The sequence below is a fragment of the Monodelphis domestica genome, chromosome 4 (genome assembly GCF_027887165.1).
Source record: "Monodelphis domestica isolate mMonDom1 chromosome 4, mMonDom1.pri, whole genome shotgun sequence".
NCBI classification, from domain to species: Eukaryota; Metazoa; Chordata; class Mammalia; order Didelphimorphia; family Didelphidae; genus Monodelphis; species Monodelphis domestica.
The window spans coordinates 284,988,026-285,002,553 of record NC_077230.1 but is presented as its reverse complement, the minus strand read 5'-3'; the positions used below and the strand labels follow the sequence as shown (position 1 = coordinate 285,002,553).

General features: G+C 36.6%; 1 protein-coding gene and 1 long non-coding RNA gene across 8 annotated transcripts in view; both read left to right on the top strand.

Moving 5' to 3' along the window:
* Nucleotides 1–14,528, top strand: part of OPCML (opioid binding protein/cell adhesion molecule like) — a 1,618,997-nt gene that overhangs the window by 1,152,027 nt on the left and 452,442 nt on the right. The gene's annotated exons all lie outside the window — the stretch shown is intronic.
* LOC130458724 (uncharacterized) lies at nucleotides 3,933–12,557 on the top strand. 2 transcript variants are annotated; one of them, XR_008918113.1, is made up of 3 exons: nucleotides 3,933–5,339; nucleotides 5,971–6,074; nucleotides 11,584–12,557. It is a non-coding gene; the product is annotated as an uncharacterized LOC130458724 (long non-coding RNA). The 2 variants fall into 2 exon arrangements; XR_008918114.1 differs by having other exon boundaries at nucleotides 3,938–5,335.

The window sequence follows — 14,528 nt, the reverse complement described above, 5'->3', positions numbered from 1 at the left end:
TTTCTTTCCATTGCGCTTAGATAGAAACCTTTAAATCTTAGACGCAACTAAATACTAATCAGAGTGTGAAAGGATAACTGATAGACCTGGGTATTTTACCCTGTCCATCAATTTCTATGTAACAAAAATGGACTTGGAAATAAGGGGAGAAAATCAGCTTGACTGTTGTAGGTACTTGCTAATGAAAATATCTGGACACGTGGTTCCTCTTAAGAATGTTCCTTATATATACAAGCATAAACACATATTCATATTATAAATGTATGTATGTTTATATATAGGGAGAAGGAAACAGAGAGAGAGAGAGAGAGAGAGAGAGAGAGAGAGAGAGAGAGAGAGAGAGAGAGAGAGAGAGAGGGAAGGGAGGCAGAGAGAGATAGTTAGGTGGCAATGAATAAAATAAAGAGCCAGGCCTGGAGATGGAAGGTCCTGGGTTCAAATTGGACCTCAAATACTTACTAACTATGTGACCCTGGGCAAGTCACTGAATCCTAGTTATTTAGCTCTTACTTCTTTTCTGCCTCAGAACAAAATACATAATATTTGATTCTAAAACAGAAGGTTAAGGTTTTAACATTATATATATATATATATATATATATATATATATATATATATATATATATATAGTCATTCCTGTCTTGAGATCAAGAAGACCTAATTCCAAAACTCTTGCTGACATTTACTTTGCCTTGGGCATGTCTCCTAACCTTTAAATCCCAGATAACTCTCTAAAGCTATAAATGGCAAGTTGCTTATCTATCTTGGTAGAGGGAATTGCCTCCCCTGGAGTTCCCTGTGGCAAAAACAAACAAAAAGAGATACTGTTTTGGAGGGGGGGAATCCCAACATCTCTACACTTAAGCTACAATATTGTACACATTAAGAGTCCAATAAAACTATTCGTTTTTATTTTTGCCTCAAGTAAGGTCTCTGTTCTCTTGACTGCACAGACTTAAGAGTTTTAAGTGGGAACAATACATAGAATAAGCAGAAATAGCAAGTAGAAACTCAACCACTCATAAGTGAACTGACTCTAGAGAATTATTTTAAAACTGGGAAGGCTAGAAATAAAATGGTTCATAAGGAAATGAAATACAATCCATATGATAGCAGATAGCAGGAGAGCACCTCGCAGCTCTCAGTAAGTTTTAGTACTGGGTAAATTATATTAAAGGAGTGCTAAAAGGTCTGGTGAGCCAGTACAGTGCCTGTCATATAGTAGGCACTTAAGAAATGCTCATTGATTGATTGTGTTTGCTGAGACACTGCTGAAGATGGCTGAAAAGTCATAAGGAACCACAGAAGTTTTAGAAAAGGGAAAATATAGACTCAATTTTCAAAAAAAAATATGGATTCTTCAAACTCTTTAGGACAGTTAAACTGTCAAAATCCTTGGTAAAATCCTAGGCTCTATTTCTAAGGGCATGGGTTGTGAGTCAAAAGACAGGGAAAGACAATCCAAGAACCAGCATATCAATACAGATTTCTCCAAAATGAGTTTTCTCTGTACTAACTTTGCTATTTTCAGTGATTTTGCCATAGACTTTCATTGCTAAATGTCTTGTTGAAATACAGGAATACCAAATTTCTCATTAATTTTCTGAACAAGATGGAGAGCTGTGGGAAATCTTCATAGGAACTTAGAGGAATCCCAAACTGAGCAAAATAACTTACTCAAAGTCTAATTATTAATTTGTTCAGTATTAAATCTTAAGGGAGGCCTTCACTGAGTAGTACAAGACATTCAGTTACTTGGGTGAAGTATCAGATTTGGAGATGACAAACCACCTGGAAGGATATCTAAAACACCAGATCCTAGAAGTAGGATCTAAAAAAATTTCAAAGGATAGAATGATAGACTAAATCTAACAAGAATACCTTAAATAGAAATAAATATGAAGTTTTCTACTTGGGTTCAGAAAAAAAAACTAAAAACTATATGAATCTGAAATGGAAACATGGGCTAAAGAATTCAAATGAGAAAGACTTTGGGATTTTACTGGACTATAAACTCAATATACCCAGGGTGTGTAGCAACAGCCCCCAAAAGTAGTAGAATCTTATATTTAAGAAAAGCTTGAGATAATCACATTTTACTTTGGAATTGTCCCAAAATATCTATTCATCTCTGGGAGTCACATTTTTGAAAGGGTTTTGACCACGTGCAGTGTGTCCCAAAGACAAAGAGAATGATGAGACAACTAGAAAATAGGAAATGAGATGAATATTTGAAAAAAATATAAATTATAGCCTAGATAAGAGTTTAAAAGACTTGATGGCTAACTTTAAAACTATCTGAAAGGCTTTTAAGTGAATAAGATGTATTTATTTGTTTGGCTGCCTGTTTCTTTGGTTGGCCACAAATGGCAGAGGGCCAATAAATAGAAATCACAGAAATATAAATTTTGCATTTAGATAAATTCTACCTAACTATTAGAACTCTCCCAAGGTAGAATATACTGCCTCAGGAGGGATATAGTTATCTATTCCTTTGGTCTTCAAGTAGAGCCTAGATTACTATTTATTAGGCTTGGGGGCAGAGAATATGTCTGCTTAGTTTTTGGGTGAACCAGAACTTTTCCCTTGGTTTGTGAGATTGTGATTCTTATAGCCATCTTGCTGCAATCTTCTTCCAATAGGACTTCATCCTGGTTTTAAAATTGCCCAAGAAATATCCTCAGTAATTTGGTTCCTGTTAAGTAGGTACCAAGCATAGTGTTGTGCATATATTAGGGGCTCAATAAATAGTTAATGATTTTGATTTTGTATCAAAATGAGGCACTTGTGAGAAAACAGCAGTGTAGGGTTAGAAGCAGCTCAATTGAGACCAGCTTAAATGCCTTAATGTAATCATATAAACTAATCTAATATGTGAATCAATGAACCAGCATCTGCTGAGTATCTACTATGTTCAAAATATTCATCTAGGCACTGTGGGAAAGAGAAAGCAAAACAATACATTGTGTGATGGAGAAGTTTAAAGTCTACCAGAAGAGATAAAATAAGTAAAGAAGTAGGCTTAATAAGTATGTGAAGCAGTGGATTCAATACTCTACTTGGAGTCAGGGTATCCTGAATTCAAATTCAGCCTCAGGTATTTTTCTTTTTGTGTATGTAGGAAAGTCACTTAACCTCTGATTACCTCGGTTTCCTCATATGTAAAATAGGAAAAATAATTTTACTTACCTCTTAGGGTTGTTGTAAGGATCGAATGAATATTTTGAATATACTTTGTGAATTTTAAATTGCTATATAAATGCTAGGATAATGATGAGGATTACATACTCAAATAAAATGATACATTCTGAAAGAGAAATCCAAAATTCAGTAGAGATTCAGAAGAAGGCAATATAACTGCCAGTTAGGGAAAAGATATCATGGAGGAGGTGACATTTGGGCTGTCATTCGACCCTTGAAAACTGTACCAGGTTTTGACAGGAAGAGAATGTCAGCCTTGTTTTCTGGATCATCACCAATATCTAACTAAAGTGTGATTGTTGAGGTCCTATCTAGGACTGTCCTCTCTCTCTACACTTTCTCCTTGACGATATCATCTTTCCTATCTTCAATAATCATCTCTAGCCTCCCACCTCTTTAATTCCTATATTACATTCTAACCTTACAAACTCCCTACTAGAACCTACCAGTCCAAATATACCATTTCTCTCTCAAACTTAATGTATTCAAAGCAGAACTGACTCTTCTGATCCCCCTCCAAGCCTTTTTCACATCCAACCTCCTTTATTTTTTAAGCCCATCACATTCTCTCTAGTCATCCAATTTTGTATCCTGACAGAAGGTTACACAGAAGCATCATAAAGTAGAAATAATCAAAGGATATTGAGTCATGGGATCAAATTCCACTTCTGACATAATGTTTAGCAAATTACCATCTTTGGGTCTATTTCTTTATCTATAAAATAATGGGGTTGTATTAGATGGCCTCAAATGTCCCTTCCAGTTATGCATTGTAGCATAAGGATGACTATATGGCAGGGGTCCCCAAAGTATGGCCCACGGGCCACATGCAGCCCCCCAAGGCCATTTATCCAACCCCTATCACACAACTTCCGGAAGGGGAACCTCTTTCATTGGTGGTCAGTGAGAGGAGCACTCTATGTGGTGGCACCGCAAAGTGTGGCATCACTCACATACAGTACTACTTCCGGTGACATAATCCTTTGTGTGGCGCCTTGTTCTGAGAGTAAATGAATGAGAACGAGGTGCCAAGCAAAGGATTATGTGGCTGCACAATGGAAGATGTCAGGATGGTGAGTGGAGATCTGGGGGAGGGGATTCCGCACTGTGTATACTGCTGCCCGGTATAGTGGTGGCGGTGATGGGCCTGTGCAAGGTGTGACAGACCCAACACAGCGAGCACTGCAGCCTCCGCTATCCCAGATAGCAGTCCACAGTGTCACAGGCTCAGCACCACCTTCAGTAGTGTGCATAGGGATTTGTTCAGTTTGCTGTTGTGTTTTAATAGTCCAGACCTCCAATGATCTAAGGGACAGTGAACTGGCCCCCTGTGTAAAAAGTTTGGGAACCCCTATAGTATATGGGACCATATTAGATGTCTCAGAACCCTTGTCCATGTTAGTATTATCAGTCAAGTTTTCTTTAGTCACCTCCCCACCCATTATTTCAATCCCCTTTCCCATGTTCTCTTTCTCTCATCATGTATTCTTGGCATATTTCAGTAAGTATTGGAATTTATATGAATAAAGCCTCATGAATAAAGTTATCAAGTACCAAAGTGTTAACTGCTTTCTGGCTCATTATAATCCTGGCCCCTGTCTCAATGTAAGTCTCTGCCTATCCAAAAGCTATAAGAGCCACATAAAGTGGAGGGAGAGTCTGCCATAAATTTGAAAGTTCCAGCGGTGTGTTATTCCAGTATGTGGTCATATTAAAGATGGTACCTGTAGTATCATTTATCATGACCACTATAGCGTTGTATATGAAGCAGTATCCCCAGTAGGCCGTTATAGACCCAATCACCATCATCCAAAACACTACTTGAAACATACTTCTTTCTTGTTCTAACTATCCCTGTTTCTTATTTACTGTTGCTCTTCTTTACTTAGAATCAAGATGTCTGATTCTAAGTAGTAACTGCCTAAGAACTGCTTCTCAAGATGGCTGCTCTGCCCAGGGAACTTCAACTGTCAAAAAATGGCAGTTGACAATGGCTTCTTCCAACCCTCTGGGGTGCCACTTGTAATAATAGGGGTATTGAGAGAGAAGAGAGGGAAAGAATGGAGTCTTCCCTCCCTCAAGGCAAGGACAAAGGAGGAGGAGATGATATTATGGTTAAGCCAAGAGACAGAAGGTGGGTGAGTCTGTTTTTCCCCCCTTCAGTCCTCTGTGGTTATGGTCCCTCACTCTGTCTGCCTTTTCTCTGTCTATTGCCAGGCTTTTCCCAAATGATAAGCTCCTTCCTTATAGGGAGTGAGAGAAAGAGAGAGAGGTCACTTCTCTCCCCCCTCAGCTGTGACTGCCCTTCACTGAGGCTTGAGTCAGTTAAAAGGTTTGATAATAGGTTTATTCTATGAAAGTAAATATGAAGGACAAGGTGAAATGGATGGTGGATTGGGATTAAAAAAATTCAGGATACCTTGACTCCAAGTAGAGTATTGAATCCACTGCCTCACATACTTATTAAGCCTCCAAGAGGGAGGAAGGGATCCCTATCTAGATAAACTCCCCCCCAAAGTTAGACAACTCAGGTTTGGTGGTCTGAGCCCCTGGCTTTTGGCACTGCACAGCAGTGACAGGTCTTCTTGTGGACTACTTCCTTCTTCAGGTCTTTGCCCACTGGTTGATCTGTGAGCATTTGGGATCAGGTTTCAGGGAGAGAAAGGTTTCTGGGATTGGGATCCAGTCAAAGAATGCACCTTCTCCTTAGCACGTCTCAGTCAAGAGAGCAGAGCCAACTGATTCTCTGAGTTTTTTTTTTCTTTTCAGAGTTCCAAACCTTCTCTCTATGCCCAGCCCCTGCTGCTGATAGAATCCTTGCAGTTCTACCAGGCCTTCCTTCCAAACGGCTCTGAATTTTCTCTCTCACACAGGTTGTATTAGATGGCCTCAATTGTCCCTTCCAGTTATGCATTATAGGATAAAGATGACTAAGTGGGATGCATGGCCACCCTCACTAGAGTGGTCTTATCTTTCACATGGGCATGCGGACATTCATTCATTCTCTTGGCTGCTTCAATATTTCCAAACAGTTTTCACATTAAGAGATCGAGGGTCCTAGAGAAAGCCCACCACATGGTTATCACTCAAGTTTTATCAGGCTCCTAGGGGGAAACACTTTGATGGTAAATGTACTCTCCTCTTCATCAGTCTAGCTCTTGAACCCCCATCAATACATTTCTATTCACCAACTTTTCACAATCGTGATGCTCTTAGATCTTAAACATAACAATTTGCTTAAATCCAGAAAAAATCAATAATAATATAACAGGTATTCACAGTTGCATTAACTAACTTTAATAATAATAATAATCATGATCTACACATAAACTTTGGTCACACCTGCCCTCCAATGCCCTCAATATTGTGATATTGCTAAATTCATGCTTACATGAATCTCAAAGCGAAGCATGTGAGGGAAGAAAACTCATATGCTAGAGGTTAATCACAACTCTGGAATACAGACCTTTTGGTCATCAGCCCATTCAAAAATACCTGCACACACAAAATAGCTTATTTGCTATCTACTTCTCTCTTGGTCCTCATTACTTTCCAAATAGGTAATTTCTCTTTCCTTCTTTACTCTGTTGTAGGTCCTATAAGAGTTTTCAATTTAATATTGTGCTTAAAAAGGCATTTGGAAAACGTTACTTCTTAATTTGATTTTCTTTAAGCCAGGGAACTGCAGACCTAATTGAACTGGCTATTTCTGGACTATACATAACAGCCTAGTCAGTTATTAACTCATTAGGATGCTACACAGTCTAATCAGAGCAGCACTCATAGCAAACATCTTATGTTGACTTTATGAGCAAATCATAGTAGCTCATAAAGTCAATGTGGTCCTAAGACAAGACTTCTCAACAACCTAATGACTTATTTCCTTTATGCATAGACCCCACAAGTGTGATTGATTCTCTCAGCCAGTCACAAGATTTTTCCTCTCTGGTATTACATAAGCCATATTATACATCATAGTTATATCATCATCCTTTTAAGCTGAATAAGTAACTTAGTCATATATCGCTGTAAGGTTGTGGGAAAACACTTTCAAATCCCCTTTTATACTTGAAACAAACTTCTAAGCCTTCCAGGATTATCCTATCCTATCCAGGATATATCTATATCTATATTTATCTCTATCTCTATATCTATATAGACATATAGATATAGGCTATACTAGCCTATGCAGGATCAATTAAGGGGTGAGAATAGCTTCTTACATTATTAGTTCCTTTCTCATGTTTTATGTTCAAGCAAAACTGCTCTCCTAATGATCCTCTAAACTTAATTTCATACCTTCTACCTCCGTTTAAATAAATCATTGCCCTGTCTGGAATGTACTCTTCTTCATCCTCTCTCTCAGAATCTCTGTCTTCTTCCTTCAAGCTTCATCTCAGATGCCATATCCTCAGGGAACCTTTTTCCTGAGCCCCACCAAAATAGTCTGTTCTCCATTCTGAAATGAAGTTGTATTTGTCAATCTGTATGTTGTAGCACTAATAAGAATGTAAATTCCTTGAATTGAAAGGGCTGTTTGATTTTATCTTGCACATAGATATATAATGAGTGTTTTTCAAATTGAATTACAAGGCATTATGCCTGGCACATAGTATATGCTTAATAAATTTGATTTCATTCATTGTGTTACATACTATGTGAGATACAGATATTTGATTAATGGCTTACCCTTGTGTAATATTTTATATTTACAAAGCTCTCAAACATACATTATGTTATTCGAGCCTTGTAAAAACCCTGTGATACAAATACTACAAGTATAACCATCCCTGCTTTCTGGAGGAGAAAAGCAAGACTTTATGTGACCTGTTTGAGGTCACAGAGCTAATACTCGGGATCTTATGATTCTTTTAATGAATGGACTTTTGTTTCTATGGTTATTTTTAATGATAGCATTATTGTAAAAAAGCATTGCAAAGTGATCATTGCATTCAAAAAGTAGAGGAGAAAAGTTACTATTGGGCAGTTAGGTGACTTGTTCAATAGAGAGCCAGTCAAGGAGATAAGAGGTCCTAGGTTCAAATTTGTCCTAGACAATTCCTATCTGTATGATCCTAGGTGAGACACCTAACTCCATAGCTATTCTGTCTTGGAACAAATATTTAGTATTGATTCCAAGATAGAACGTAAGGTGTTGGGGTTTTTTGTTTTCTTTTAAGTTACGTAAGGCAGTAGAGTGATAACTTGACACATGAGTTTCATTTTTTTCCATGACCAAGCTTGTAAGTCAATTTGCTCATGTGTCAAATAAAATTTCCCCATTTAAATTAATTGAAATGCAATTAATTTGTTCAGGCCCCCCAAAACACATTTTTTTGTTTTATATACTTCTAAATATGAATGTCACTTTATAAATAACAAGTAAATATGTTTATAGATAATAAGAAAGAATGTAAGGAAATAAACTTGCTTATGAAATGTTATTTACCTTCAAGATCAGGCGAAGACACTGGAAGAGAAGGTTTTCATTTTGTGTGCAATTGCTTAGCATTACTTACTCTATATTTGTAGCATTACATTTAAATGCAAAATTGACGTTACACATTACTTATGATATGTAACTTTATTGCTAAACTTGTTATTTATCTATTTTACTTATCATTTTCTTCAATGAATTTTGGCTGTTTGGTCACACTTTCCTTGATTTCACTTTGAGACTGTTTCAACAAAAACCTTTCCATGGAAGTTTGTTTCTTTCTCCCTTTCAGAACATTTTGATAATGTGTGAAACAAGTGTCATTACACAGCTCCAACGCACAGCATGTTGCAACTTTTTGGGGGTGTGTCTTTTCAATAAACTTTAATTATTTTCCTGAATCCTCAATATTTCCTTCATCTTGCTTGTACTGATTACCTCACCCACCTCAGGCTCCTCCCCACTAACTTCTAGCAAAACCTCCATATGCTGCTGCTTCTGTAACTCCTTCAATTCCTCCATCCTCAGGACCCATGGTTAAATTAAGAAATTTGCCCCAAAAACTGTCTTTATTACAGACAAAGAAGAAAGCAAAAGAAATTCAATACATAAACTTGAACGACCAGATAAACACTGAACTAGAAGAGACAGCCTCATGCAACTTGTGAAACCAAATGTTCAGATTATCTATTGCAGGGTGGCAGAAGCTTGTGATTCAAATATCCACTCATTACTTAAAGCAAAAAATCCCAGTCATGACTGCCTGTATCTCAAATTGCTTGTGACTTAAGGTGCTCATGTATCAAAGCACCATGGTATTGTATAAATGCTAGTTGAGTGATATCAATAAGTAGTACAGGAATTTCAATTAGTAAAGGAAAGAGGCCTAATGATTAGACTGACCTTAAAAAGATAAAAGATAGAAATGGAGCTTCATGTCACCTTAAATTCTAAGAGAATAAGATTGATAGAAATGAGAATGGGATGGTGGAGGGCACAAAGTGGAAGGACATTTCGATATTTTATTTTCAGGAATGCTTGGAAATCTTAGATATTATTAAATGACCATACTTTCCCGTGAAAGAATATAGTCTGTTTTACTGGGTAGTTAATTCTTGGTTGTAGACCCAATTTCCTTGCTTTCCAGAATATTTTATTCCATTCCTTCTGTTCCTTCATTGTGGATGCTGCCAGATCCCATGTAATCCTAATTGGTGCTCCATGATATCTGAATTGTTTCTTTCTAGCAGTTTGCAGAATCTTTTCTTTTACCTGGGAGTTACTTGAGTTTGGCTATGACATTCCTGGGAGCTGTTAATTGGGAATTTAATGCCAGAAGCGATCTGTGAATTCTTTCAGTCTTTGTTTTGCCCTCATTTTCAAGGATTTCAGGGAAGTTTTCTTCGATCATTTCCTGTAGTATGATGTCAAGGCTTTTTTTGTTGTATGTTTGTTTTTTTGGTCATGATTTTCAGGTAGTCCAATGATTCTTACACTATCAATTATTTTCTCAAAGAGGTGTGTCATATCATCTTCAATTTTTTCATTCTTTTGATTTTGTTTGATTTTGTCTTTGTAGAGTGAGGTCATTAGATTGTAATTGCTCAGTTCTCATTTTTAAAGACTGAATTTCTTCCAAGGCCTTTTGATTTTCCTTTTCCATTTGGTCCATTCTTCCTTTCAAGTCATCCTTCTCTTCTTCCAATTTTTTGTATCATTTTCTAGCAAGCCGATTCTGGCTTTCAATTCCTGTATCTCTGTTTCTGGATGAACTATTTTGCTTTTCCAGGTATTTTCCTTTTGTCATTTTTCTTCAACCAGCTTCATTTGATTTTTAAATTCCTGTTTGAGTTCCTCCATAGTCTGTATACACTTCTCTAATTTTTTGAGGCTTTGATTTCCTGGATTTTATCCTTATCCACTGTTTTTTTTTTTTTTGGTCCTTACCCCCAAAGAAGCTCATTGTATCTTTTTTTCTCTCTTGTTTACTCATTTTATTTACTTTTTTCTTCTTCTGCCCTATGGGCCATATAGTGTCCCTCTTGCTTTACTTGGGCTGAATCTTATCTTTTCTCAATCCTTTGCTGGTAAAGTAGATTCAACTGGTTGAGCTAATCTGCTGAACTGGCCTGCCCTGGTACAAATTTTTACTGTAGCAACTGAACTGAGGGTGTTCAGCCAGTTGGCTCCCAGTCCCTTCCTGCCAATCCTCAGTATCGCTCTGGACCACATGTGGTGGTTCAGAGATGAACCCTCACAGCTATAGTCTCAGCTGGGTCTTATGCAATCAGGACTCCATACAGTGGGTGAGGAAGAGTATCTAGGCTAGTAGCCCCCAAAATTCCTCCTGCCAGCTGTTATCAGAACCCTGGGCCACCTGTGGTGGGCCAAAGGCAAACCCTTGCAGCTGCTGTCTCTGTGACTGGGCTCACACAACTAAATAGCTGATATCTCAATGTGTGTGTGTGTATGGGGGTGGGGGGGTTGCCTTCGCTTTTCCCCTGAAAATAGAGGGACTGTGCCTACCTTTCAAGTTGTTTTCAGTAGGAGAGTCTCCTGAATTCTTCTTCTTCTTGGGTTTAGATTTCTGTTTGCTTTGAAGCATGATATGAATATTGGTTTGAAAGGATTATTCAGAGAGGTTATGGCTTTAGGTGCTCCTAAGCCGCCATCTTGGTTCTGCCTCCCAACATTTTAAAATAGTATAAGCAAAGAGTAAATGTGGGAAAGAGTGAAGAGACACTTGCTATACAAATAATTTTGTACATGATTTATAATTTTAAAATATATATATAAATATAATATATATTGTACATGATTTATAATTTAAAATATATAAATATATATAAATGGCATAACTTGATAATATATAAGTTTGAAAAATGAGTTGGTATTATATAAAAACTTAGTTTGAAAAAATTATAACTATTTTTTCTTTTCTGTAGGCAATGGGGAATTAATGAAGTTTTGTGAGGCCCTTTCTTCAAAATTGTAATGTTATATTGCTGCTGGAGTGTCTGTTTTGTAACTAGCACAGAAATAAATGTACAAAATAGTCAAATATATATTCTTTATTTTAATCTCGATGCATCCTATTAGGATAACTGTACACTTTCCCTTCATATAAAAATAATATAGCCTTTCTAAGCTCTTTTGCCCACTCTATCAATATGACTGAAGATATATTTCATATAGATATACAAAAATCTGTGTAATCTGAATCAATAAATTATCTGGTATAAGGAACTCCCAGATGAGGAAAGTAATTCTACCAGTGTAAGTCTCTATCTTTTTTCAAATTGATAGTCTTAAAGAGTTACTTAGATCTGTCCCAGAGTTAGTATGTGTCAGAGGCAAAATTTGAATGGAGGTCTCCCTGACAGCAGGACTAGCTTTCTATCCATTCTATAATATTTTCTACTATACCATGTTGCCCTCCCTATTTAACATGAACAAACTCCCCTTTTCAGTAGTTCATTTATAACAGAGGTTCTTGACTTGGGGTTCATGTACTATCAAAGGGTACATGGATAAATTTCAAGGATCAATGTAAACAAAAAATATTATATCAAGGAGTCCATAGGTTCCATCAGTCTGCCACAAGGGTCTATGACATAAAAGGGGTTAAGAAATCCAAATATATTCAATAAATAGTCCATGGCTTATGAATATCAGACATCAATAACTCCTAAGGGCAGGTAGGTGGCTAAGTAGATAGAGAGCCAGGTCTAGTGATTGGAGGTCCTGGGTTCAAATCTGATCTCAGACACTGGATGAATGATCTTGGGCAAGGACGTTTAGCACAATTGCCTGGCCCTTACTATACTTCTTTCTTTTAAATGATATTTAGTATTGATTCTAAGACAGAAAGGAAGGGTTTAAACAAAATAAATGACTCACAAAAATTTTTAGCCTCTTAGTATCAGCAAAACTCTTCAGATAGGTCTATGTGAAATTAAATTTAGAGATTTTAAAGAATTAGGGTTGGCCTTTTTGCCCCTAAAATCTCTTCTTGGAAAATGAAAATGAAAAAATTCTCTTTACTTCATGAAAACTCCAGGAAACTCCAGAAATTAGGAGATTCATTTAGGTTCATAATCATCTTTTTTTTTAAAACATCAATAGCAATGAGAAGAGAGCACCAATCATTCATAATTCAGTGTGAATTAATTAAATCAAAACATTTTTCTTCTAACAGTTGAGAAAATAGCTTTGGGCTACTAAAGAGTTGGTAGTTTCAATTTAGGATATTAATTTTGGAGAATGGAGCATTATGGAGAGTAAGACATACTTCATAGTATGAAAATGGGGTATGTGTCCTCAAGGCAGTATGAGGTCATTGAACATATTTGAACCTGAAAAGAGCCACATTAAGAGGTAGGAGAGAAAAAAAAAGATATGGAATGGAATAAATAAAGGATGGAGGATATTAAAACAATTCTCCCCTTCCCCCATTGGCCCTTTTCCTTCAATTTGAGGTAAGGCAAATACCATTATTATTATAGTTCAGTTATATTATAAATTAAACAAGAATTAGCCTAAGAATCTAACCACTCTTTATAATATTGTTTATGAATTAATAGGTCTTTGAAAGTGATCATAAAATAATAGTTTTAATTAGTTATAATAGCTAAAAGCTAGCATGCATATACTGCTTTAAAATTTGCAAATGCTATATAAATATTTTCTCATTTTATCCTCTCAACAAACATTGGAGGTAGATAATACTATGATTTAACCCCATTTTTCAGATGAGGAAACCAAGACTGCCAGAGGTTAAGCAACTTTGCCTAGGTCACAAACCTAGTTAGTGTCTGAGCCCAAATTTGAACTTAACTCTTCCTGATTCCAGGCCTAGCCCTCTATCCATTGTGGCACCTGTCTGCCCTGGACAATAATAATAACTAATATGTATATAAGAGCACTTTAAGGTTTGCAAATTTGGTTTACAAAATTAGTTTACAAATTTGGTTTACAAATATTGTCTCATTTTTATCCTCAAAACAATCCTGGGAGAAAGGTACTATTCTTATCCTCACCATTTTACTAAGGAAGAAGAGGAAGCAAAGATAAGAAGAGATTAATGGACCATAATCCTGGTCAAAGTGATAGAAAGTGCTTATGATTGGATCTGAACTCAATTCTTCCAGATTACAGGTTCATTGCTCTATCCTCTACTCTACCTAAGGGAAAAAAGCTTTACTATTGAGCTACTCTGGTACATTAATATAAATACTTCTTAATTCCTATGTCTCTTTCTTAATCCATTGTCCCTTAAAATGGTAGCATGCCATCAGCCAATCAATAGACTACTGAGCATAATAGTCTCAGGGTTGCTTGTGGTGGAGAAATGGTATCCAATTATTTATCTACACTTTCCTGTTTCCACATCCCTAGGGAGGTTTTTGACAACAGATCAAACTAGCTAGGACCCAGTACTAAAACTTCTTGCCTCTCATTTTCTTCTATCATTCCATCAAAGTAAAGTGATCTTATTACACTGAGACATTAGGCAAATTTGATAAGTCAGTGCAGTTGTGATGAAACTATTCTAACCATTTTTCACCAGATCCAGGAAAACGTGACTTCAACACTGCTTTCATAATTACATTCTTAACCTAAATTGTTCTATGTCTCCCAGAATCCCTGAGTTGAACACGGTCCCTTCCTGTGAGGATTCAATATGAATAAAACTACTCTTTTTAAAAATGTAAACTTCTTTATTGTGACAAAATAAGATAATGGAAAAAATGTTCTTGAGTCAAAGGAGTCCAGGGTGTCAACTCCCAGCCCTTTTATTTGAAAGGTATGTCACCAGGGGCAAGCTGCTGCCTTTTACCTTCTCTAAACCTCAACTTCCATATTTGTAAAATATATATTTAATCATAAG